Here is a 26,616-nt window from a genome sequence, read left to right as displayed (position 1 = left end):
TAGTACAGACTGTTGCCCCTATAGTGGCCACTCACAGATTTATTCAAAACCAAACTAAAAGCCTATCTCCTCACCTCTTAGTTACACTCTTAACCTACCTGTCATCTGCCTGTTAGCTACCTGCTAGCTAACATGTTTTCCTCACCTATCTCTCACTTCCTCTGCTTCCATACAAGCAATTCACCCATCATGGTCACATCCCAAGCACAGCTAGCCGTACCACCTACCTGCACTTAATAATGTCCAATGTTGGTTGCCCTTAATCTTTGTATGTCTACTTATGTATTGTCCCCAGTGACTGTTCCATTTCCGCCCCCCACAACCTGGTCAGAATGTTCCTCAAACTCACCCCATTGTAAGAAGCTTACTGCTTCCCATCATTCTGATTTCTTATTTATTATACTTTCTTTTGTGATCAAAAGAGCATTGTTCTCCTGTATATAAATAAATAAATAAATGTATAAATAAGGATTGCCTTGGGGGACCCTCACAGGGAGAGGGGGGTTGGAGGATTCTGTGATTCTAAAGTTGGGGAGAGGTGTGATCAACAGTGTTTAAGGTAGCAAATAAGCCTAGCAGGATAAGGATAGAATAGAACATAATATGAAGAGCAGTGGTCAGAAACTTGGAGATATGGGAAATGGTTGTTTCTGTGGAATGATGACTGCAGAATCTATATAGGAGAGTGTCATCAATGAGATTTGTGGTTTCATGGTCGCTATGTGATCCTGTTCAAGACTAGACCCTGTAAGACTTTATGATATTGGTGGTAGGGAGAGACAGGTCACAGGATGTTAAGATTGTATGGATCTTCCTAAGGTTTATTATGACTGTGGCCCCAGTACCATCAAGGAAATATGCCCTAGGAGTGGGAGAGAGATTGGAGCAGGTAAGTGTTGCATGCTATTTTACAGTCTGGAGCAAAGGTGTCCACAGGAGCACACAAGGGTTAGGCTGTCGGGATGAGTGGAGGCCATTCAGGGTGTTAAATCAGGGAAAATGATCAATGGTAGCATGGGTGGGATAGGGACGAGAGGGGATGGGGAAAAAGATGACTCAGGTGGTGGTGGTGGTGGTAGTGGAGGGTGTATCACAGATATTTGAGATCCTAAGTGAAACACAAAGCTATTAACATAAAGCAGAGGAGTTTACTTGGGGTAAGGTGGAGCTAGCTTTGCTTGAAGAGTGGAGAAGGGAGGGTGTTTGGAAGGCAATCCTGTAGGCAGATGGTGGATTCCAGGGATCTTCTATTGTTGTGGTGAGGGTGTGAAGGTGCGGGCAGCATAGTTGCTCTTGAAAAGGAAGCTGAGAGCAAAACTAGAGCAGCCCTGTTTGATGGAGGAGGCATCAGGAGGAGATAAATCTAACTATGAGGATTTTACTTCAGCCAGGTTTGGATCCAGGGGGTCATAGTTAAACTTGGATTTAGAGACTGGTGAAATGGGGGAATGAAAGAGAGGAGACATTGGGGGTCATTACGAGTCGCGCGGTAAGGGATAACCGGCACCGGTAAGGAGACCGGTGCCAGTAATCCCTTACTGCCCGATTCCGAGGTCCCTTGGAGGGAACTGTAAGGAACATGTGGTCTGACCACACATCCCTTAGGGGTCCCGCTAAGAGATCAGGGCATTAATAACGGGCTTGCCATTTGCGAGCCCGTTATTAGCACCCTCCCCATTCCCATTGAGCCTTATGGGGGCTCAAATTGGAATGGGAAATGGTTTGTTCAATGGGGATTTACCGGTCCCGCCAGGGTCTGAACGCACCGGTAAGTCCCCATTGAACAAGACCGGACTCGGACACGGTATGAGAGGCAGCCATGGTGCTAACAGCACCATGGCTACGGCTCATCTCGTAATGAGGCCCATTGAAATTGATGAAAAAATGGGCAGATGGTGAGGGGTTAATAATGAACATAACAGAAGTATGGGAGAAAGAGAGAAAGTGAAGGTCAAAGGATTTGCCTTGTTTATGAATACGTATCATGTGGCAAGAGGTTAAGAAATGGTCTCAAAGGAGGAGGTCAGGTTCGGGTAGGTGGGGAGGAGATTATAGGAAGTTGGAAGTATTCCATGTGCACACTAGGGCTTCCATCAGGACATGAAGCAGATCAAGGTCAGAAAATTAGGAGTTGAGGGGGCTCGAAGCTTCAGAGTAGGATGATGCTGAGGGGTTTGGGTCAAGGGAATTGGTAGCACAGTATCTAATGTAGAGTGGGAAAGGTATGATGAAAGAAGGAATGAAAATCAGTTAACCACGTCTATTGGTAGACCAATCCCATCACTAACCTTACCCAACCAGGAGGAGTGCTTAAACACTTCATTATTGGTGTGCAGGGCAGCAGGATTGATGGTTGTTACATGGGGCTATCCGCATTTCAGTAATCCCCACCATTCCTGGAAGACGATGATTGCGAGTATTGAAATACTTGCAGAGGACGGAATCTCTTGTCAAAGTGATTGGGCATTGCAGAACCCGAGGGAGAGAGTAGCGTGGAAGGAGGACAGAGGAGAGCAGAGAGTTCTTGGAGTGAAACAAGGGTGATGCATGATGTTTGTGTGCATGTTTTGCCGACAAGACCTCACATGGTTGATACAAAGGGAAGGCATATGAAGAAGTAAAAAAGGAGTGATGGAAAAAGTGCAGGTTGAAACTGGATGGACAAGGAGACACTGGTAAAAGGGTATGATAAGCGAAGCAAGTAACATTAAATGGAGATGGGGATGCATGGTCCAATAGGAAAGTAGGAGTGGTGTATTCGGCAGATGAGCCCAGTAACGGCCAATGGTTGTGTTGATGGGTAGGTAAATCAGCATCAAAGAAACACGTTTTCTGATGACCAAACATGCAATTAAGAGTTAGTAAAGGAACATTAATTAGGGAAGTGCAAGGCAGAGGTATTACAGGGCCACTAATGAGCAAAGGTTTAAGGTACAAGCACCACAGTGTCACTAATGATCAAAATAGGACCATGGCAGCCATGTTTGTTATAGGTTTTATTGATTTAACCATGATACATTGCTAACACTATCCACATGCAACATTTCTTCTGGCAAAAAGCAAAGCTCTTAGCACTTCTAGAATTTTGCCTCAAACCTAAATAATTAATCTTTTATTATGAGCTTAATACCAGAGAACCGGATCTATGCCAGGACCGGAAATCGAACCTGTGTTGCTCTGCATTGTCTTGCTTCCAAGAGAAACGTGTTGCCTGTGAGCGATCTTCCTGGACCTAAGAAAAAATTACTCTGTCTGTAGAATATCCCAGGTGGTAACACTTCTCACATCTCTTGTTAAAGTCTCTTGCTGGGCTCAAACCTGTCAACTCAGGCTACAGTCTGTTTTCCCAAAAATGGACTGTGGCAGTTATGATTGTCAGCTCAGTATGGATTAGGAGCCATCATGCTTTCACATTCAGGCATACTCCTTGATGTACTACTATAGGTTATAAGAAGCCCTTTCTCTGACATCATGCTTGAAGAGTGGACACTTGGAGAAATTGTGTACGTTATCACATGCCCTGCACATGGAATAACTGTGAAGACTAGCACATATATTGCACTCAGAAGATCTGTAGGTCAGCACATTTATTGTGCTTAGAATCTTGTGTAGGCTAGCACATTCACTGACCTTGAAGAACTGCAAAGGTGAGCTCATGGTTTTCACTTGGAGGCAATTGTGTGGGTTGGCACATGCATTGCACTTAGATGAATATGGGTATGTCGTACACTTTACCCAAAGAACTTTGAAGGCCAGTTATTCGGTTGCACTTAGAACTAATTGTGGGTTAACACTGTATTTCACGAAGTACAAATTGGATAGATTGACATACGCAATGCACAAAAAGAACTGTGAAGCCTTATATTGTACTGCTCTTGAAGAATTGTGAAGGTCAGTACATTCACTGCATTTAGAGGAACAGTGTAGATTTATCACTCGATTTTCATTTGAATAACAATGAAGGCTGGCTCCTGTATTGCATTTAGAAGAACGGTATTAGTTAGACGGATCGGAGGCTTGGCAGTGTTTTGCATTTAGAGGGATCTGGGAGAGACGTTTGTGTTTTACCTTACAATGTTAGCCTGCTCATTACACTCGAAGATATTGCTGGTAACCCTCCCTTTGCACTTAAAGATCTTAAGTTAGCCATTGTAATGCACAAACGTTAAATGCAGGTATCACAGTTAGTAGATGGCTGCTGGTAGCGTTTATAGAACTTGGAAGATATTTAGTACAACTATAAAGATATACTCTCTATGGTGCTTAGATAATCCTATTAACCTGGATCCTATGGTAGCCTGCCTGTCACACCTAAAAGATGACTAGAACATGCAGTCTGTTGCACCTTGAAGACTTGAGAGTAGTCTCACCATAGTGTGTCGCGTTGAGACTATTAATTGTAATAGGCTCTATATAAATGACGACAACAATTACAATTACAATAAGACGGCCCACCTAATACAGCATGAGAAGCCTTTCAACAGATTATGAGAAAGGTCCTTTCTGAGACTTCATAGAACACCTTAGAGGCATCATTCTATGCAATGTATCATATATCATTTGCATAAGAAACCCCTTTTCAAATATCATAGAAACCCTCACAGACTTGATTTTACCATCCCACCCAGACATCACTTGGCTCACCCTCTCACACAGCACAGTATGGCCCAGCTAAGACATCAAAGAACCCCCCTCAAATATGTTAAGATGTTTCTTCTCATACATAATAGAAACTCTCACCAATAATATTAGATGACCACTCTCTAAGATGCCAGGGTTGTGGGCAGAGGTACTCGCCCTTCCAGCTCTTTTCCTCCTTATGATCTAGTATAGATGGTTACACTTGAAGCAGGACAAGAAATGGAAGGGTGAGGGGGGACAGTAGAAGCAGGGAAACATAAAATCTCAGATTTTGAGGCATTGAGATGATGAAGGTGTTCATGCCTTCAAGATTGTATTGTTAAGAGCATGATTAGATTGTGTTAGGGAGTGAGTTCTAAAAGGAGAAGAAGGAAACATAGATGTGGGCGGCATCAGCACTAAAGTAAGATAATAGACCAAAAAAGAGACAATAGATGAAATGGGAGAGGTATGTATAGACAGGAGGACCCTGTTTGAGACTCTGAAGGACTTTGAGTCCTCCGTACGTGACTCTGAAGGACATTGAGTAGGAGAGGGAATGTAGAGGATTGTGTAACTTCCTAAGAAATGGAAAAGGAATGGTTACTTTCATGGGAATGGAAATACTGGTGGTCGGATCCACAGATACCCAGGGACGAGGGATTGCTAAGTAATGTGGGGCGATCAACCATGGCAAAAGTAGCTGAAAGACACATAGGAGTAAGAATACAAGAAAGTGTGGAATGTCAAGCAGTTAGAAGAGAATTGGAGACATTAATGTTAAGACAGCCCAGGAAAGTCCCAGATTACCCAGCGAATATTGAGTCAGTCAATACCAGACTAAATGATGGAAGTCGACAGAGTGATAAAGCGTGTACAGCATACAAGCATCACAATCTTTGTGCTTTCAGTGGTTACATAAAAAACAATGGATTAAACACTCAAAACTCATCAATACTGATGTCAGAACAATCTCATGATACAATACCTAGAGGGACTGGGTAGTGGTTAAAGGAATTGGCTACATATACACCATATATGTGTTAAACGTTTCATTGGATTAAATAATCTGATGGCTTCACCTGGGACCACCTCTAAATTGATAAAGTTAAAACTACATAATTTCTACAATGAATTATTGGTTGGCCTAATACATAATAGGCAGCCCAACACCAGTGGTTTGATTGGTTGGCTTTTAGCTACCCAACCTTGGAGAGTTGATAGGTCACCAAGGCATGCACCAGACTGGTGTAGGGGGAAAAAGGTCCACAGGATGCTTCCTTTTCAATTAAAAAATATGCCATCCCTTATTCCTAAGCCTTGCGCCAGGGTGATTTATTTGTACTTGGCCTTGTACAATGTCTTGTGTCTGGGTTTATGGGTAGGGAGTACAGCAGGTGTCCTGTCAGTGTTGGTTACTAATGAATAGACAGTGTTTGCCAATTATGGGTCACGTTTGATGGGACTGTGGTTGGAATTATGTTACCCTGCATTAATGGTTTCTTTTACCACCATGGACACTATTGTGTTATTCTGTGCGGACTCTCTTGGCCTATAGTTTGGTGCACCTGTCTAATAATGGTTGCTTGTGCTCTTCTAAACTTTGTTATTTTGGGAGCATAGTTCTTGCATCCTGGGAATTGCTATTTTGTGCCTTCTCTGCAACCTTATGACCTTCCTTTGCTTCGCGTTAACCCTGACTCTGGTTGTGAACTCATGTCAGAGCTCTGCACAGATCTGTATTTCAATGATTCCAGTATATTCTCTCAAAGTCTTAAGGCCTTCGTACATTTGAAAGAATGCTGTGGCTTCCATTTTGGAGCAGATGGCTTCCCATTTCACTTACGTTTCTATGCTAGTGAGCTATATTCGTGTGTCATTCATGTGGAATTCAACTGCCTCTGAATATTAAAAAAGGTTGTCTCAGTAGAATGTAGAGGACTGAAGCCTTATTGATGTGGAGGAAATAAAGAATGGAGATCATGATACAATGCAATCTGAAAGTAAATCATGCATTCAAGGATCTTAGATAGAGATGCGATGAACCCTGGCAGGAAGAGAAGGGTCAAGAGAGGGCTTTATTAGAATGACAGCGTGTACACAATCAGTCAGAAAAGTAGCTTAGGAAAGAAATTAATGAATACATGCTGTTGAAAAAGAAGGTGGTAAGGGTAGATTGCCACACATATATACCTGTATGGCACTAGTTGGCCTAGGGAGTCACAAGTAGTTGTTGATAGCTGATGGTGTCACTATGTCCCGGTTCTACTAGGCCACGAGCCTAAAAATAGCTCCAGCTCCCAGCAATATTCTTCCCTGCTGAGTATTCCACAGAACCGCCCCAAGTGCTAATAATGTGTCTGTCTATACAGTTAGTTTATTCTGAGAATACTTCAATGCGAGAATGCAATTTACATAAATTGAAAGCATGCCAAAGCAAACCTACATCCAAGTGTAAGTTGACAAGAAACATCTCATTAGTTGTAATTGTAATCAGAGGTAAAAGATACAGCAACAGTCGAATCATGAATCATGAACGAATCATCCGCAGTCGTCAGTAGAGTGAATATTAACACTCAGTGGGGGGGGAGGGGTGCGAGGGGCACTGCGGACAAGGAATTCAGGAGCGAGCCAGAGATGAGGGTATATGTGCATCCCTACCAAGAGCATTCCAGGTAGAAGTCCTTTGGAGTGGCCCTTGTGGGCCGCGTCCTGTGGCATCCCAATGTCCTTAAAGGGATTCATGTGCCACGGGAGCTGCGGTAAGCAAGAGTCCTACAAGTGCAATGTGATCTACTGTGTTGCTGACCTTTGTTATTACTTATGGTCATGCACATATGGAAGTTATCACCCTGCTACATTTGCGGGGTGTAAGCCGCGAAATGGGGAATGTTGTAAGGGAACAGCCAAGGGCATGGCATGTGTTCACATTTATTTATTTTATTTATTTGCATTTTTAAAGCGCTCACACAGCCCGCGGGCATCGAGGCGCTGTTACAGGAATCGTTTTGTTTTTTTTTTGTCCTAGTTGCGTATTTATAATGCGCTGAAATACCCGAAGGTTTCTAAGCGCAGACCCGGGGATCAAACCTGTGTTGCTTCCTGTCGTCTTGCTGCCAAGGCGAGCATGTTGCTGATGAGCTATCCTCCCGGAATATTGCCTCCTCAGCTACAAGATCTCCCATGTTCCTTGCCCTTTTTAAGCCGTTCCTAGGTAATCTGTTCTGATTGTGCCCTGCATAGGGTGCAGCATAGCTTGCTTCAGTCTATTTGAATGCCTTCCATCCATGATGTGACACAGATTCTGTAACAGGCGACTCGAGTGCATACTTCCCTCTATACCTGAGGGCCCAACTATGCTGTTGACTCATTTCAGCAAGTGCCTGAGTCATGGGCATGTAGGCTATGGCTTATCTCAGACTTGTTACACTGTGCATTCTAGTAACTGCATGGAAAATGTGTGAATGGGCTTATGAGTCACTTCTGCAATCGGAACAGTCGGGAGGGTGCAAAGCTGTTAGCCATATGAGGTGGTGTTCAAGAGGGCTTGTGCATCATGTATAGGACAGGGTGTGGGCATGCATGTATGACAATATGTTGTACTGGCCGTCTCCCCCATTCCTCATTCCCTTCCCTTTTGTTCTCCCGGTGCATATTTTATTGTCAGTTTGGCTACATATCGAAAATTCAAGTGCCCTGTCGTCTGTAGGTGTCTATGTTTCATGCAGTGTCATAACACACAATTTGGGGGCCCCCCAGCGAGCCATGCTGATGCCCCCCCAACTCGGCAACAAATCACGGGTCACGCCACACTCTAGGCCGGCCTAGATTACCACGCCTGCGCAATACGCACAAACGTGCTGGTGAAGTGGTATGCCGCACACTGCACTGGTACAAACATATACATATGTGTTTTAATGCAATATACAGCACACTTTCTGAGAAAAATTGGATAAAAAGCCAGAGTGATTGCAATTGGTTCGTAGAGTAACACAAATCTAATACATGCAAGTCACCAAAAGTGCACGGGAACATTAATGCTTTGCTATTAAAAATGGCATGCCACAATGAAAACACGTTCAACTGACCACACAATGTAGACCAGTGTACCCACGTAATAAAATTACAGTAAAGCATGCCAGGCCACATTTAGACATACCTAGACTTGTTGCACCAAAATGTCAGTCAAAGCAATAACACTCATCGAGAAGAGAGCACACATTAAGGCCTGCTTCCCTGCGACCTCAACAACACGCGTAAACTCTTTAAAATCTGCAAGGAACTGGCTAATCCTGTTACGGTTCCCTCCCTGGCCCTCTGTATGACTCTGGCCTCTCACTTCTCTGCTAGAACTCAGGACATCCTGTCCTCTATCTCTTCTTCCTCTCCCTTTTGCTCTCTTTTGCCCCCTCCCCTTTGGCCATCTCTCTCATCTCCTGCTTGGCTACCCTCAGCGTCTCACCGAGTGAAGGCTCTTTCTTGATCAGTCACCCTTGCACTGCCTCCAGGCCTACCAGGCACTTAGGCGCAGTAACTGTAACAATACAGTCGCTTGTTCTTCTTGCACCACCCAGAACCGCGCTGCCATGGCTGCACTTACTCAGAGCATTGCTGCCCTGTTTTCACCTCCCCTCTCCCTTGCACTTCCCCCCTACCTTTCCCCTTGCACTTCTTGTTCTCGCACTTGCACGATCTGAATGACACAAGGCCTAGTAATATCGTTTGTCTTGTCCTCCCTCTGCCTTCCCTCCCTTGTCTTGTCGCACCTATAAACACTTGTGTACATGCACGTTATAAATGACTTATCATATAATATATCATTTGATCACAGATGCCCAGAAAAATATACAACGCCGCAGTAAGAAACGGCTGGACTGGCAACACCCAAATGCCAGTCTAGTGAGTATTTTACGCTTAGTAGGACTGGTTAATCAGAAATGGCCAGTTAAAAAACTGAGGAATAACTAGACTGGCTGCACCAAAATGCCTCTCTAGTCACTGTTAGGGAGAATTCTCAAGAATGTGTTAATTTCCCTTAACTTTTGAGACCCCCAGCAACGTTGCTGGATTTCTAGGATTTGATTTTTTTTTCCTGGGAAGAGTGCAAGCCTTTTTTCCCACTCTTCCATGTATTTTGAGATGTGTTTTACTTTTGTGTTCTTTGGTTATGGAGTTTTAAAACAACTCCGTAGGCATTGTCTTTTTCTGTGTGTCACACAGCACCTTCAGTGCAGTGGCACAGGGATGTCTTTCAGACTTCCCAAGGTTGAAAAATACCTTCTCTGGGACTGAATACTGTCTCTCAGAGCATGTAAAGTTAAATTGACTTCACTAGTCCCTTTAAATTTACAGACCCAGCACACACTATCTTCCTATAGAGTGCTGGAGGGGTTGCCTAGCTTCCCCTGAGTCAAAACACTCATGTAACAGTCAAATGTTACCCTTTCCTACTTTAAATGGCTGGTGGTAGTGGTTTAGATTAAACTACCATGATGTTTCCGGACCGCGAACAACAGTAGTTAACAATCGGGTCAGCCATGTTTTTCAATATGGCGCCCAAGACCTATCTCTAAAAACAGACTCCGGTCGCCTTTTTTTGCCATTTCTTTTAGGAAAGGTCCTTCTTGTGTTTGTCTCTGTGTGCCAAACCAGGTTTGGTCCCTTTGTTCGTTGGCCTTTGGTGGGCTTCAGTGCTGAAGCCCTCCTCTGGCGCCAGTGTGTCTGGGGTGGACAGGATGTGAGGGAGGTGCCCGAAACTCCTTGTGCTTAGTCTCCTAGGAGACCTGAATGCACTCTGGTGTGATTGGCCGGCTGGCTGTCCGGCAAGGAATGAATGGGGAAAAACTGTTTAAAAGCAGGTCTCTGGGACTTGGAAAGCAGAGTCGACCACTGGAACGAAATAACCGAAGACGAGCTGAAGGAAGAGGACTGCTGCAACTCCTGGACAACCGGTGAAGCCCTGCTGCAGGTCTGAATTGCCTGAAACTCCATCAACAGAGAAGCCCTTCAAGGTTAACTTCTTCCCTTGAGTTTGGTGGGAACAACCAACTCGTAAGCCGCCTGGACACTGTCCCCACCTGGTAGAATTTTTTGCAGAGTGCTGTGGAAAACCAGATAGCTAGTGGGAAGGGTACCAGTTTGTGGTCCTTAAGGCACTCACACCTTAAACTAGCGTTTTGCTAAGCTTGTGGCCTTATCCCTGGACAGTGCAGGAACCTCCCGATGTTCTACTTCTTGTCCCCATGACTGAAGCTCAGGAACAGCGAGATCTGCTCGAACTGCCAGGAACAACTGCCTCAGCTACAGCTCTTCTTCACTAACAAGGTACTGTGCAAACACAGTCCAGACATCTTTTCGGCCATCGCAAGAGTTCGTGGAACTTTCCTCAACTTCGAAGGATTGTCCTTCCCTAAACATTCGTTAAACTTTTCGCCTAGCCAAATTCTTCTAAACTATGTGGCAAAGACTTAGCCGTTTACTACCAGAACTGTGCTATCCTATACAAAGACTCTGAACCATTGTCTTTGGCCCAGGCCTATGAACTGAATTGCTGATTGTAGTTTACTGAAACCCTTCGCCCTGCCTATTCAATCATTTGAGCTATTGATTCTTATAAACGTGTCTTTTTACCCCCTTTTTAAAGTATCTGAAGTGCCATTTTGCTCCCACTTCAGGTGATCTGAACTTGTTCAATAACTTATTGGTTGTGTATTTGTAGTATATTAAGTGTGTGATATTGAGCTGCTCTTACTAGTGGAATGTTTTCCAACTGACTGTGTAAATAAATGTATATTCTTTTACCAAGAAAACTTGTGTATGTGAATATTTGAATCACTGTACCTTTGGGTACCTTTGTGTAACTTGTTCTACTGCTCACTAAACTCTTGAGATAAGTCTGGCTGCTCAGCCACTGCTACCGCATAACTGTGTAGTACAGGCTTGTACCAAAGGTGAAATACTGACACTTGTAGTCTTAATTGCATGTAGTGTTCCCAAAGGGATTTGTGAGTCTGCCTAACGGTCACTAATACCACATATCATTTGTGCTTAGCCAGGACATGGACGACCATTATGGTTTATCACACAATCCTGCGCCCCCACACATTCCCTCTCCCTCCCACCCACTACCCCAACCTCCAAAATCAGCTCCTTGGCTCAGAATTACCTCCACATACCTCTTCCATGAAACAGTGCTTCTGTATGTGGCTCCTTGCCTCTCCTCTATCTCTGCCTGTGGTGTTCCCCAGGGGTCTAACCTCTGTCCCTGGCTGTTCGCTGCCCTAACTTTCAGTGCTATGCAGATGACGCTCATTTTCAGGCTCCCTTCAGCCACCTCTTCTCCTTCTCTCATCTCTGACTGTCTGTCTGCTATCCAGGAGTGGTGTGCTGCCAATGATCTCTGCCTTAATGCCAGTAAGAATGAGATTCTCCTCATCAGCACAAACGCTCCTTCCTTTCCTGTCACTCTCTGGCCGGCCTCTCTTGTCCCTCCTCCTGCTCCCATCTGTGAGGCTAAAAACCTCAGGGTCATCTTCGACTCCACACTCTCCTTCTTTCCTCACATCTCTGATGTCTCTAAGAAGTCACACTACCAGCTGCACCTCCTCAGAGGTATTCTTCCATTCCTCTCCACCCCCAGAAGCTCACGGTCTCCAGAGCTCTAATTCCCTCTAGGCTGGACTACTGCAGCAGCCTCCTTCTAAATCTGCCTGCCTCTACTCTCTGCCCTTTGCAAATCAAGCAAAACAGGACTGCAATACTTGTCCTTGGCCTCAAGCCAGGGATCGTATCTCTCCAGGACTGAAATCTCTGCACTGGCTCCCATTAGCTGTGATGATTACGTTCAAGACCCTCTTTATTGTCCACAAGCCCTTTTGGGGCCTAGGGCCTCAATATCTTCAACTCTCTCCTCCTAAATATCTTCCTTCTCTAGCTCGTCGCTCATCCGCCTCCAACTCCCTCAGGGTCAGTCGCTTATCCAAGCAACGAGTTGGTGGTAGATCGATTTCTTCGGCTGGGTCCTCCCTCTGGAACAGCCTGCCTGCCTCTCTGAATATTGAGATAAACCATCTCCGGTTTGGGTAGTACCTCAAGACCTTCCTCTTTGCTTTTGCTTTCTCTCCTCCTCTCCACTGCTGAACTCCTGGCTGAAACTGAAACTACACTGGTCACCTAGCTACCCTCTGTTCTCGGGCCCAGGTCCCCTCCCCATCAGTTGCGCACCTGCATTGCCCCCCTGGCAACCCATGCACTCTGGGGTTGTTTCTGTATCCCTACAGGCCCCTACCAACACTTGACACCTGATTTCTACACTTACTCCTCTACCTGCCACCAGCTGGCCGCACTTCTTATTTATATTTCTTATTGATTGTTTTTATTTATTTAATGTTTATCCTATGTACCACACTTCCCCTCCACCTTTCCCCTTGCACTTTTCCTGCCCCCCTTGCACTTGCGCAATCTCAATGTCACCTGGCCTAGTAAGATCATTGTCTCTGTCTTCCCTCTGTTCCCCTCGCTTGCCTGGTCGCGCTTTGAAACACGTGTGTGTAGGGACGTTATAAATGCCAAATGTCAAATCATATCATAGGTAAGTACTAGGATGAGGAAGAGTGTGACTAGGAGTAATGAAGATTACAGGTAGCTAAATCAGGCACTACCTCCATGTACCTCTACCACATCCCAGTACTTGTATGTGAGGCAAGGTGCCTCATATAAAAGTACAGGTACAAGGTAGAATAGGGCTTGGAGTAATGAAGATTACCAATAAGTAACCAAGGCATTACACACAAGTAGTGGGGCAACACCATTGAGTTCACTGGGCTTATGCCCTTCCCCTCCTTGACATTATTGGCTATGTTGACTCGACCTGTCTGACCTACAGAGCAGTTGCCGAACAGAACAGTACAAAATTGATAAACAGCACCTGGGTTTCGCTGTTAACAATAGCCCAGCAATTACTAACATAAAGCATTTAATTGTTAGTACCTGCATTCAAATACCAAATTTTTTAGGCAATTGAAATCGTGATGTGGGTTTAGTACTTGCATACCAGGGGAGTGATGGGAAGGACAGAGAGGTAACAGGACACCGCTCATTCTCACAGCAGTCCATAAGTGGGTGCTTTCGGACTTAAAGGAGAGAGTTAACTGCTTGTAAAATGTAAACTGCACTAGAATAGTCTCATTAAAATGCGTAAATAAGTTAGATACCCCCAAACAAACAAGTTTGGCCCTCTGCCCCGTGAGGTTAGCACCTCCCCCAACATTTGAAGGGTTAGGCCGCGAAATGTAGGTTTTGTTGGACCCCTGAACACCTGAATACGCACACACAAACACACACACACCTCATACACGCACACCCAGGCAGCCACCCATACATTTAAATGTGCACCCTTTCACTGTAAACACACTCACACACACACCCAGCCACCCATACATTTAAGTGTCCAACCCTTTCACCATACACTTGCACACGTCATGGGGTTGAGGGGAGCCCTATCACTTCAAAAAGAAATAGTTTCTTTTTGAAGTCACTCTGACTTCATAAACAAATTTTTCCATTAAGGACCGAACCATAACGGAAATAATGTCTTTTAAAACTATTTCGTTTTGTAGTCATAGTGCTCCCACACGACATGACATGGAGGCCTCCAGCTAAGGTCTTCCATGTCATGGGGCGGGGGGATCCCTCAAGCTTCAAAAAGAACGTTTCTTTTTGTAGTCATAGAGAAATGATTTCTATTATAGAAATCATTTATTTATGTTTGCAGAGTGAATTAAAAAAGAAAAACATGTTTTAGAACTTTCACACAAAAACATGTTTGCCTTTTTGTTTTACTCTAAGTGGGACACCCTCCCAGGACATGTGGTGCCAGGGCACCCTGCACTGTGGGGGCTGCTGTAGCCCCTGTTACACCAGTGGTTTCATGGCAAGGTGCACCATTGACATGAAATCGGGAATTAGGCACTGCAACGGCTCAAAGTGAGGTCTGCATTACAAGGCAACTGGTCATTCATTATATGGTCCTGCCTCCTGTTAAGTAAAACGTGTTTCAATGCTTTGAGGGGTGGGGACTGATGCCGCACGCGTACAGTCCAAAGCTGCTGTCACATTGGGAAAGTGATACACAGAACATTATCGATTGAGCATTAAAACTCAGCCAGCTGGTGGGCAGGGAGATGTGATTTTGGGAATGTCTCATGGGTGTATCAAACCCCTGGCTAGCTGCAACATGCCATTGGTGTGCTAAAGTGTGCCATGGTAAACAAGTGGAGGAATAAGACCAGCTCCAGGCGGGGCAGGACAACAGTACATATACATATCCCACCCTGGCTTTTCTGAATCGGGGTTAGGGGGTCTGCTATGGAGTCGCGTCTCAGGTGACATCATGCGATTAACCGTGCCCGGAGAGTTATCTGATGTGGCGGCAACTGCCCTGATTTTTCATAAATTTTCATGTTTTCGGTGGCATTTTAGCAGTTTTATGGATATTTGGAATTTCCAGTTATTAGTTCCAACATTGTGCTACACAGAATTGGCTGGAATGCTAAAAATAGGACTCCTTCCATTACCGCCACTTCCTACCATTACCGCCAAACTCCTAATGAGCTCATTTATGCTCTATCATCTTGATTTGATTTGTCCAAATGCTTCTTTAAACACAGTCCCAAACACGTGCAGTTAATAGCACACAGGTATATCTGTATGGCCCGAGTTGGCCAAATGAGTCAGACGTAGATCTTCGTAGTTGCTTCTGTCAAGCTAACAAGGCTCTTCTCGGCTACAAGCAGGTCCACAATAGCTCCAGCTTCCAGCAATTTCCATCACTGCTGATTAGTTAGCAGAGCCGTCGCGGGTGCTAATGTATATGCATTTCTTTTCATGCATTCTAAGAATTCTACAGTGTGATAAACCAATTAGCATATATTCAAAACAGGCTAAATCAAATGCACATCCAAGTGTAATTTGACAAGAAACATCTAATTAGTTGTAATTTTAATTTGGTGCACAAGATACAGTAACAGTGCAATTATAGATTGTCGTGAAGAGGGGCGGGTGGGATAATGGATGCAGGGGTGGGCCAGAGATGAAGGCACATGGGAATCCTATGTAAAAGTCATTGTGCATTACCTTTGCCATACACGTCCATGAAGGGAGACCAGATGTCACTGAAGGGTCTAGCTCACCTATGTATTTGTGTAACGTTGAATTGACGAGATGGTGAGTAGTGTAATGATTAGAGTGTGTGAGTCTTGTGTGTTTGTATTGAGAGGCCTGTTAGAATGATGTGAGTTATGGTTCCTGCTCCTTGTCTTATTACCTGGCCCAGGATACTGCAAGTAGCTCATTCAATGCTCCAATCGACCAATCATCAACACCATGTACGGGGGCGGTAGAAGGGTTGGGTCGTGGCAGGTGCCCAGCTTCATCAATTCCTGGTAGGTTGGATGCCATTTCATTTTGTTATGCTTTGCTATGTGACTAGGTTTGTATATGGTGCACTGCTACCATTGCATGGTCTCCAGGTGTCCTGGCGGGTCTGAAAGAGGGGGGTGGGCTAGATTAGTGAGGAAAGAATGAGATGCTAGAAAGCTGTGCTGCTGTGCTGTTTCTTGCAGTTTGGAAGTGCCCAGGTACTCTGTGTGAATCTGTTTCTAGATTGTCGCTGTCGAGAGCAGAGAGGCATTGGTCTTTGTGTGCCCCTGGTGGTGCTGAAGTGCATTGGCTGGGGGTGGTGGCATGTATGATTGCTATAGCAATGAAGAGTTCTGTTGTTGGATGTCCATAGATATTAAGCAGCAAGATCGCCTCCAGGGCCTCTTTCAAATCTTCCACTTGGACAGTCAAGGCCTCAAAAGGTATAATGTGTGGTAGGTGCAATATGGCGCCTCCCCTTTTGATTTGAAATTAATCACTGTTTTGTGTATTAAGGGATTCAGTTGACAGTTGACAGCTCAATGACGTTGTTGGCCTCGGGAATTCCATAACCCTAGCCACTGCTTAGAGGACGCAGCACCAGGCTTGGACTGGCATTTAGGGCAATAGGGCAATGTCAGAATTGCAGGTCCAACATGATAGTGAAGGCCAGTTTGTTTGGTCAAAATGGGGCGGTTTTCTTAGCCAAAGTGGGCCACTTTCATTAGATACTTCACTATGCGTCTAGTAGTTTACAACAGTGTTACTGAACATATATCCTTCACAATGCAGTATGTGTAACACATTTGACTAAAAAACAACCTCTCCCTTGGGTACTGCTCAACAGACTGTCACAAAAGGAATGAATTGCTACTTGCAACTGAGGGCCACTTTTCCATTGGTGGCCGAGCCCGATTTATACCCCAGTCCAACCCTGCACAGCACTAATTTCCTCATACTCGTCTCTCAAAGAGAAGCTGTGTCAGAGAGGCCCATGGACCCACCAGAGGAGAGTCCTTTTTTATTTATACACTTCAATGCTGACCTTGGTTGAGTGGATCAGGGGTCTATATTCCAGTCCACGAGAGGTCCCTACCACCCCAGGTTTTCTGTATTGTCACTGGCTATGCAACTAATTTCCATTTATGTTCAATATATGAGTGGCATAGGTACCTTTACAAATAATTATAGTCTTGTATGCCAAAATCTTCAACATGGTGTAAATGATCTATCCCGGCAGAAGTATGTATGCATTTTAGCCAGTGATCTAGATTCAGCCAATCAAATGGACTGTGTGCAAATCTTGACTAGAAAACCTCTACCCACTAAATCAACTATCAAGTAGGCTTTTGAAATATGGCACTATTTGCACAAATTTGCCTCAGTCAATTCCACAGGTTTAATCGCAGAAAACCTAGAAATAAAGGACTAGTTGAGATGAGATCCCTATGCATAGAAGACCTAGGATAACAAAACTCGAATGCTTTATTTAAACTCTAATTTTGGGAATTCTACACCTGCGTACATTCACCTGCAAATAGAAGAACAGCTCAACTAAGAAATGTAATGTGAGTGCATTTGTTTGTGAAGATATATATCTTTTCTTATTTTCTTTCTTCGCTATACAATGTCGAGGAAACAATGCCTAATTCCTTAATATAGAAACTTCAAAATCAGAAAAGTTAGGCAGGCTTTAGGTTATTGTTTTTACTGTCAAGACAACTTGTCTCTTTGGGGTTTTTCCAATTTATAAAAAAAACATGGAGAAGACTTCTTGAATGTCCACAGGGCAAATATATTACATTAATGAATTAAATTAATTAGGATGAAATACTTTAGGTATGTTTCTTCTATTGTTGAACTTTGCTGATCAGAATATTAGTCGTTTTATATCTTCAGCATCTTATGAAATAATGTGTGTGTTTTATTTAGTTTTTTTTTAATAAATTCGTTGTTTTTATTCTACTACAATTTTTATCGTATCACTTTTTTCTACCTATGAATTGATTTATGATTGTTAGATTTGTTGACGATTTTGTGGTATTTTACTGAGGCGATACGCCCCGAGGTGGCGGGCTCACCTTGTGGGTAACGGCCCGCCGCCCATGTTTAAGCCCTGAGTGATGTGAGGATCCCTTAACGAGGGTGGCAGGCCATTTCTCACTGGATGGGCTCAGTCACTGAGGGGCATATTGCCAAGAGCACCCGTGTAGTGCGCTACACAGGTGCAAAATGTTTTTTTTTAAGGGTTTTTTCTCCATAAACAGAACACCTTGCGGCCTTGCGGCATCCCGCTCTCAGAGAGAAAATACTATACCAAAATGGTGTGATGCTAGAAATGCATCGGAGGGACAGGACCTCCGTATCTTTGTACTTTACTGCCTTTTAATCGTGTGTTCTGTCATATTTTCCGCGCAGGAGTTCATGTGGGACTCCTGGCGGTGCAGCTCTCTCTTTTGGTTTGGTGAACAGACCAGTGGGGTACCATTACGGCACCCATGGGTGGGGGTACAACCCTGTGCCCCTAGTGTATGTATTTGGGCACCTGTGGGTGGCCCGCAGAGCAGGGTATGGGCTGGTGGCAGCTCCATGCTGAATTTGACAGGTGCGCTGAGTATCCTCCATTTTGGGATACCCAGGCCCTGCCATTGGAATCAGTTGATTCCTGATGGAAAACAAGATGGCCCCTGTGGCCTCTTGCTTTCTATTACCTATTACCTTGTTTTCTCAAAGTCCTGGGAAGCCCCGACTCTGTCCGTTCCCCCTGAATGGCTGTTGGATGGAAGTTCCATATATGGTGTTGTTGTGAAGTCCAGTCCAGACTGACTGGAGCCTTCCCAGTGACTGTATGTTGTGGGTACGCCCTGTGGGTGAGACCTGGGTGAATGGAGTGTGTGACCAATATGCACCTCTTGTTGTGGCTGTCTGGTTTCTGGTTTGAGAGACACAGACTGAGACAGCCCTGCCCGAAACGGGCCTGAATGCATTGTGTAGTGTTGAAGGGCTGGGTACTTGTCCCAATCCGCATTCCTTGGCGTGAGTGTCTGAGAGGGAGGAGGATGGCCTGAATGCACTGTGTGCCTGATTGGCTGACTAACTGCATGAATGCCCTTCTGTATGATTGGCTGCTGAGTGTGACCCAGCAGTGTGAATGAGAGACAAGATGGTATATCTGGGGACCTCTCACCACTGTAAATTGTTCAGAAGCTGTGTCTACACTTTAAGAGTAACTGGAACTGCTGATCCTCAACGCCCAGCTGGAAGACGAAGACTTGCTGTCACATTTGCTTCGACCTGATCTGAAAGCTGCCAAACTCGTCAAGGACTGATCCGAGAGAGGACATGGTAAGGCGCCCTCTTCCCGTGCTCCGAGGGACCATCGAGCACCGCTAACCTTCGCCGAAACTCCCTGGAAGTCAGACCCTCAAAAGGCTGCCGACCCGAGACGGGACAGATGAGGAGAACGAAGCAAAGCACACGGATTTCGCCGCTGTCTAAGTCTATTGCCGTCGACCAGGGTTTGCAGGTTTGTGTAACCGCTGGAGGCCCGTAGAAGTTGTGTTGCCCAGCCGTGGGGACCACTTGACGCGGTGCTGCCGACGACCGGAGCCGCCCGCTCCTTTGCCTAAGAACATTTGAATCCAAGGACTCCCTTGTCCGCAATGTCCACCGCTTTGTCCCGCCAGAGAAAGTCGAGGACGACCAGCACGCCGAGGGGAATCCGCCGGTGGGTTTCCCGCCACCGGAAAGACACAAAGACTTTGACGACTCAACGCCCTTGTTGGGCCACAGTTCTTCTGAAACTCTTTGCGGTCCTGAACATTCCGTCGCCGAGGTGCCCCGCACACCTCATACTCGCAGGACGTCGCTGACGAGCACCGCCTGGATCGACATCGGGGTCTCGCCCCCTTGAACTTCTCATCGCCGCCGTCAACGACAAGTTCACCATCTTCGACGCCTCTCGACGATCCGTGGCTCCTGCTTTAAAGGGAGTCACTCAAGAAGGATCTTTCGACGCATCTCCGAAGAACTCTACTCCACCAGCTACATTTGGGGGTAAAACCTTCATATAAGCAAATAAGGCTATTGAACAATATATGGACTGGGCTTGTGCTATACATCTTTATTTTACAGGTTGCCCAGGTGGGGGGATCTCCACACAGAACTGTGTCTATCGGTAGAGGCCAGCATTCTGCCTATTGTTTCAACCATCTTACGTTCCTTCCTATCTCTATTGCTGGTTTCCTCGTTATTGATCTCTGTGACATTTTAACCGTACAGTTGATCACTTTAATGAGATTCGATAACATTGGTGGTACCACTTTAGAATTGTATATATTTATCATTGTTGATTTCCGAGTACAAAGTGCGTTATTGTGATCGTGTACATACCTTTAAATATTAATTATATAAAGACTGTGTAGTCAGTAATACAGTGTATGGACTTTCCTTTGTGGGGGTTCGGGGACTACACTGTATTTAAGGACCAGCCTGCATCACCTCCTGAGAAGCTAGGCCTTGATTGCTCGACTACGTTACCAATAATAGAGAATCTTGGCTGGGGTCCTCTGTGCCTCTCCTCTACCATATAGAGAGCGGAAGTACAGACACCCCCCTCCAGTCTTTACACATGGCCACCTGGTAATTGGAAGGCAGAACTCCATACAGAGCCTCTCTTCCATTTCCATGGTGGCCACACAGGCAAAGGAGCTGCAGCGGTGGATCCACGCTGCCGTAATCAGGTAAGTGGGATGGGGGGAGGGCGAGGGAACCAAAAACTATGTGTGGTTGGTGGGTAAGATGGCGGGCGGGGAAGCCAGCCATCAGGCGGCTTGGATCTCAGGCTTTCACTGGTAGTGACAGCCCGCATACCTAGCCACCTGATTGGCTGGCTCCCCCACCCAGGGTGCTAATGAAATAAAATCTATTTTAATACATGGAAGTCGTTATTGACCTACTCTCAACCAATCAGAATGTTCAGAGTGATTCTGATTATTCCGACTTCGACAGCAGACGGGGAAACAGCAATGGAACTAACAGATATCATTTAGTTCCCACTTCAGCACCCAATTTACTGAATTAAGGACAATGGGCCTCATTCCGAGTACGGCGCTAACCAATGGCGCTATTAACGCCTTGGTTGACGCCGTTCCCGGACCGGCAGCGCCTTGGTGGATGGCGGAATCACCGCCCCATTCCAAGGTTGGCGGGGCGGTAATTCCCCATTCACCAAGGCTCTTCCCCATTCCCGAATGAGCCCCCATAGGGCTCAATGGTAATGGGGAAGATGCAAATAACGGTGACCGTTCATTACGGTCACCATTATTGGCTTGGAGGCCCCTTTGCGCCCTCGACTTTAACACCTGCTCAAAGCAGGCGTTAAGGGCAAGGGCGCAGAGGGAATTCGGAGTATGGCGGTAAGGGATTACCGCCACCGGTCTCGTTACCGGTGGCCGCTATCCCTTACCGCCATACTCGGAATGAGGCCCAATGCTTAATCATGTGAATACTTTTCACTTAAATAGAAATCATTTCTTTTTTACATTCCACCAAATGCTTGCTCATGTTAAAACCTTTCCAATTCAAACACAATTGCATTTCAAATGATTAACTTAACAAGACATCCTTGTGTTTTTGATAATACAAAATAAAAGCACATTAACTCTACCCACATGGTTTGAATATTTATTTTATTCATCATAAAATGTATTCTACTTTACACCCTAAACTCTGATAACCTATATTGCTATTACTAGTATGGACTAATAGCCTTATAGATCATTATTGCTTGGGAATGACCCTTACCCAACCTACAGTCCTTTGCTCTGTTGCGGTCTTTAACTTGTGGGTGGGTGATTTTCGATGATAATGAACCCTTGATCCGTCTATATGGCTATATTGGTTGATTGATAATAACCTCCATTTTACAGCCACTAACTGGTGCCAATTCCCCTCATCCACTGTTCTATGGCTTGATGGCAATTGCTTAGCACTTCGATTCGCTATTAGTGCCTCCCACTCTGGTGAACGTTTAAGTGTCATCTGCGTAGCAATTACAACCCAGACAAAAGGAATTACTGATCCAGAACAGAGGACATATATCGACAGAAATAGTAATAGCAGGTTCCCCTGGAATACTCCATAGCCCAGGGTCATCCAACTGCAATAAAGGTAACAGGTGACACCTGGCCCTCCGGAGCAAAATCACTTAAGAACCACAGCTGAGACCTCTGCAACCTCCGACATCAGCAACAGCAAGGTGTTGAAGTCAACTGCGTCGAAGATTATGAAGGTCTCAAAAGTTTAAATAGACAATCTCAGTGCCAGACTGAATGGGACTGAGACAACCCTTACACTCAAGAGTTGACTATAGATGTTGATATTGTAAACATCAGCAAAAAATAGTCTTAATTTCTCTTATCGGGATGATAGTAAAATATTTATTACAGTTTGGTCTTTCAAGAAAAAGCATCTTAGCATTAACCTATTCCCACCAAACTAACCCGCCCGTCCCTCCAGATGAGCTCCTTTTTTGCATCTAGACAAATGACCCCACCACATCAAAAAGCTCTGACTAGGACTTCGGGTCAATTATTCCCAACTTGTTTAGTACAATCACTTTATTATCCCCTGGGAGCTGTCCCACATTTTTTTTTTTTTTTTTTTGCTTACAACCTCAAAGGTTTTAACAAAAGTTTGCTGGTTTCCGTTTAGATCCTTTGCCTGCTACGTAGCGACACCACTGACAGAGGAGAATAATTTAAAGTGTTGGTGTTAGTGTGTTTTGGTGGATTTGTGGAGTGCTTGGCGTTTCACTTTGGACAACAGTGACTTTTTTGAGTGCCACTTCAAGAAATTTGGCCGCAGCCCTCGACCATCTGGCCGAGTCTCCTGCTATCATTCTACACCAACAAGTTTCTTCGTCGAGGCTTGCAGACTGGTCTCTCAGTGGTGTCAAAAAGGCGTGCCTTTCCTTTGTTAGGCCCGGACAGGATGTAAGGAGGTGGCGGATTGATTTTACTTCGTTTTGGTTAGCGCAGAAAAGACAGTCTTGGGTCGGTGCAAGAGCTCTGATGAAAAGGATTTCTCTTGTAGGAAGTAAATTTAGGCGAGCCCGCATGAAGCTTTTCCTTAACTCTTTTTCCGGGAATCTCTCGCAGTATTTTAATGGGACTTTCAACCTGTTGTGCGTTGTTGGTAGGTGTTTTAGCAATTTGTAGGACTGGCTTTTTTCGATTGAGTTTATCCAGTCTTGCTGTTCCAATTTGATCTTTACTCGCCCTGGATTGTGAATTAGCGTTTCTTCGTCACACGCTACCTCTTCTAATTTTACTTGAATTAGTGTAACAGTAGTGGTTTGTAGGGGTCCACGAGAATTTTCCGAACTTTCTGTCTATTGCACAAGCTTGCGAAGTTAAATTTCTCATTTCGTCCCGTAGTATTTTTTGTTGCGAGTTCTCTTTTAAAGAGTTGTCGAGCTGGATTCCCAAGAATTTATATTCATTTATTTGCTCGATTTTTTGAATTTTCCATGGTCCAGCAGTTGTTGGATTGTTCTTTCCTCGGCGCCTTGGTCCATATTAGGATTTTGGTTTTTGATATATTTACTGTTAAGCTGTTGCTTTCCATGTACGTGGCTAGGTTTGTCAATTGTCTTTGTAGGCCTATCGGTGTCTGGTCCAAAAGGACCAGATCGTCGGCATACCACAGTCTTGATATCTGCTGAGCACCTACTTTCGGCGGAAAAGATTGCAGTGTTCTCTCTGAATCTTGGAAGTCTCCAATAAATGCTATAAATAGCTCTGGCGCCAGTGGGCATCCTTGTTTGACCCCACGATTAGTTTGGATCCTGTCCAAGAGCATGCATTGCCGGCTTAGGCGGACCCGGAGCGATGTTGAGGTGTGAAGGGCTATTATGGGCTCAAGCACCGGACCTGGGCAGTTCCACGTTATTAGCTTCGACCAAAGTCGGTTCCGGTCTACCATATCAAACGCTTGGGATAGGTCCACCATCGCCAAGAAGACCTTGGGCGCTCCACTTTTTACTTTCGCTTTTATAATATTCAGAATCAAGAGGTTTATTGGTGTTCCTGCCCCTTTCTGGAAGCCTGTTTGAAAGATGTCTGCCGAGGGAGAATTTCTGGCCCAGTTCTTGAAATGAGGCAACAAAAGTGACGCAAAGATCTTGCCGATGATATCCAAGAGTACTATTGGTCTGTAGTTTTCCGGCGCACTTTTGTTTCCTTTCTTGAAAATTGGGACTAGAACTGCCTCTGTCCACGTTTCTGGAATCTGCCTCTGAATTTGACATTGCTTAGATAGTTCACTGATGGCATAGGTCCATTCCATCGGGTGTTCTTTAAGATCTAGGTTTGACAGCCCGTCCGGGCCCGGAGCTCCCAATGCTTTTAGGTTGGTAATTATTCTAGAGATGTCTTCTACATCAGTCAAGTTGATCCATTGGTTTGTGCTCGGCAGCACAGTCCGTGGTTCCTGGGTTAGAGGAGCTTGGTATAGATCTGTAAAGTGCTGAATCCAGCTTTGTTCAGTTACTGAGTTTGAAAACAATGGTACGGTCTGGCCATTAGCAGTCTTTAATAGTGACCAGAGGTCTCTTGTATTTCTTGAGGCGAGAGTGCGTAACATGGCTTGAGCATCGTTTTGATACATTTGTCGTTGTGTCTTTAGCCATGATTTGTACGATTTCGCTAAGGAGTCATGGGCGGACCACAGAGCGGTTGTTTTCATTTTTACTTCCAATCGTTTGCTTTTTTTACTTCTCGTCGTTTTTCGGCCACTGTGTTGTTAAATACGTGGGTATGTGGAACCTGAGTTGGTGGTTTCCTGTTGAAGGACACTTTGTGGGCTACCAGTAGGGATGTATATTCAGGTCTTGTTGGCTCCCCCGGCTCCCAGTCGTGGGTCCTTGTTAGGTTTTCCCTGAAGGCTGCAATATATGATGCGGTGAGCCAGAGGCGATTTTGTTGTTTATTTGTCTCCACATCTGGTAGATACTCAGGTCTTTGCAGCGAGGCTCCGTTCCATGTAATCTGAAGCAGATTGTGGTCGCTTTCTGTCGTTTTCTTTACTCTATAGTCCACGAAGTAAGGAATCAGGCTTTCCGAGATAAATATGTAATCTAATGTGGCCGAGGATTCAAGCCTTTGCCATGTTGGAATTTGGGGGCCACTGTCGCCTAGCTCTGCCGCGTTGTAGAATTTTCTCGATTTCATTAGGTTTCTCCACGCGCTGCCCCTTTCGTCGTCCTTGAATGTGGCTGTTTGTATTGCACTCTTCGATGGGTCAACATTACACTTTGCGTTCAAGTCGCCACAGATTATGATATTTTGGACTTTCCTGTCCATCGTTATTTCGTCAATGCTCTTGGCTATTGAGTTACAAAAATCATCTGTTGTTGTTCTTTCTGGATTCCAATATAGATTTAATATTGCCAGGTCAGAGTTTTCCCAGGCGTCTTGGGCATGATTGAAGTGAAGCCAAGTAGCTAGTGATGTCAATTTGCCGTAGCTCGCAGTGAGTATGCCCTTTGAGGTGAGTGCTGAGCCCATTCGGATGGCGGTCAGTATGCCCGCTGAGGGTCGACCAGAGTTACTTCTGGTTGCCTGGGATATTTCAATTTCGTATCCGTCTAGGGATGGTTTTGTCGTTAGCCAGGTTTCCTGTAGACAGATCAAGTCAAAGGCGGCCAAGTTTAGATCGTTTGTTCTGGTTAGGTGGCGGTGTCCTCTGGTATTCCACGATGCCATTTTTAAGGTGCTGTTGTGGCACTGGGTCAGTGGAGTTGTGAATATCTTTCTGACTTCAGAGGAACCCGCTGGTCGTTGCTATTTTTTGTTGTTGTCGGGAGAAGGTATCTGTAAGCCATCTCCATGGTTTTGAGGCAGATACTTCTTTAGATTCTCTTATTGCCGGGGTCGCCCCTCGTTCTGAGTGGCGGTTCTCGTGTTGTCTCTGATGGCACCTGTATTTACTAGTGCTAAGTGCTGAGGTTCCCCGGTTCTGTTTGTTTGAGTATTCTGAGTCGACTTTTTTGCCCTCCATCTCCACTCTCCTCTCTGGCCTTCTGGGGTTGGTGGACGGGGGAATCCTGTCTCGTCGGCTCTCCGAATGCTCTCCTTCCTCTCTCTCTCTGAGTCTCTGGTCTATTTTTGGTTTCGCGAGCAATTGAATTTTGAGTCCTAAGTGCTGGAGATCTTTTGTTATTTCTGGAGTGATTGTACTTGTCGCCTTGCTTCTGATATGAAGATATGCTTTAGCTCTATGTTCTCGATGGTAAGGCTCAATTAAGGTGAGGTCATCAGATGTTATATGTCGGAGGTTTTCAGTTTTCCCTAATAATCTTAGGACTGTTCTTCGGTTGAGGACCAGGTAGCTGTCTTTGGCTGACGTTTGCTCTCGTTTGAAGAGCACTGAGTCTGCCAATTTCGAGTTTTTTCTTGTTTCTGCCTCCCGTGCTCTCGTGTAGTTCTTAAATGAGTGTGCTCTAGGTCTCGGATAACGTAGATTTTGATTTGGTCTCTCTTCTCGTTCTCTCTTTGTCCCACATTAATATCTGTG

Source organism: Ambystoma mexicanum, chromosome 3q (genome assembly GCF_040938575.1).
Source record: "Ambystoma mexicanum isolate Mex_15411 chromosome 3q, UKY_AmexF1_1, whole genome shotgun sequence".
NCBI lineage: Eukaryota > Metazoa > Chordata > Amphibia > Caudata > Ambystomatidae > Ambystoma > Ambystoma mexicanum.
Note: the sequence above shows the minus strand (reverse complement) of the source record.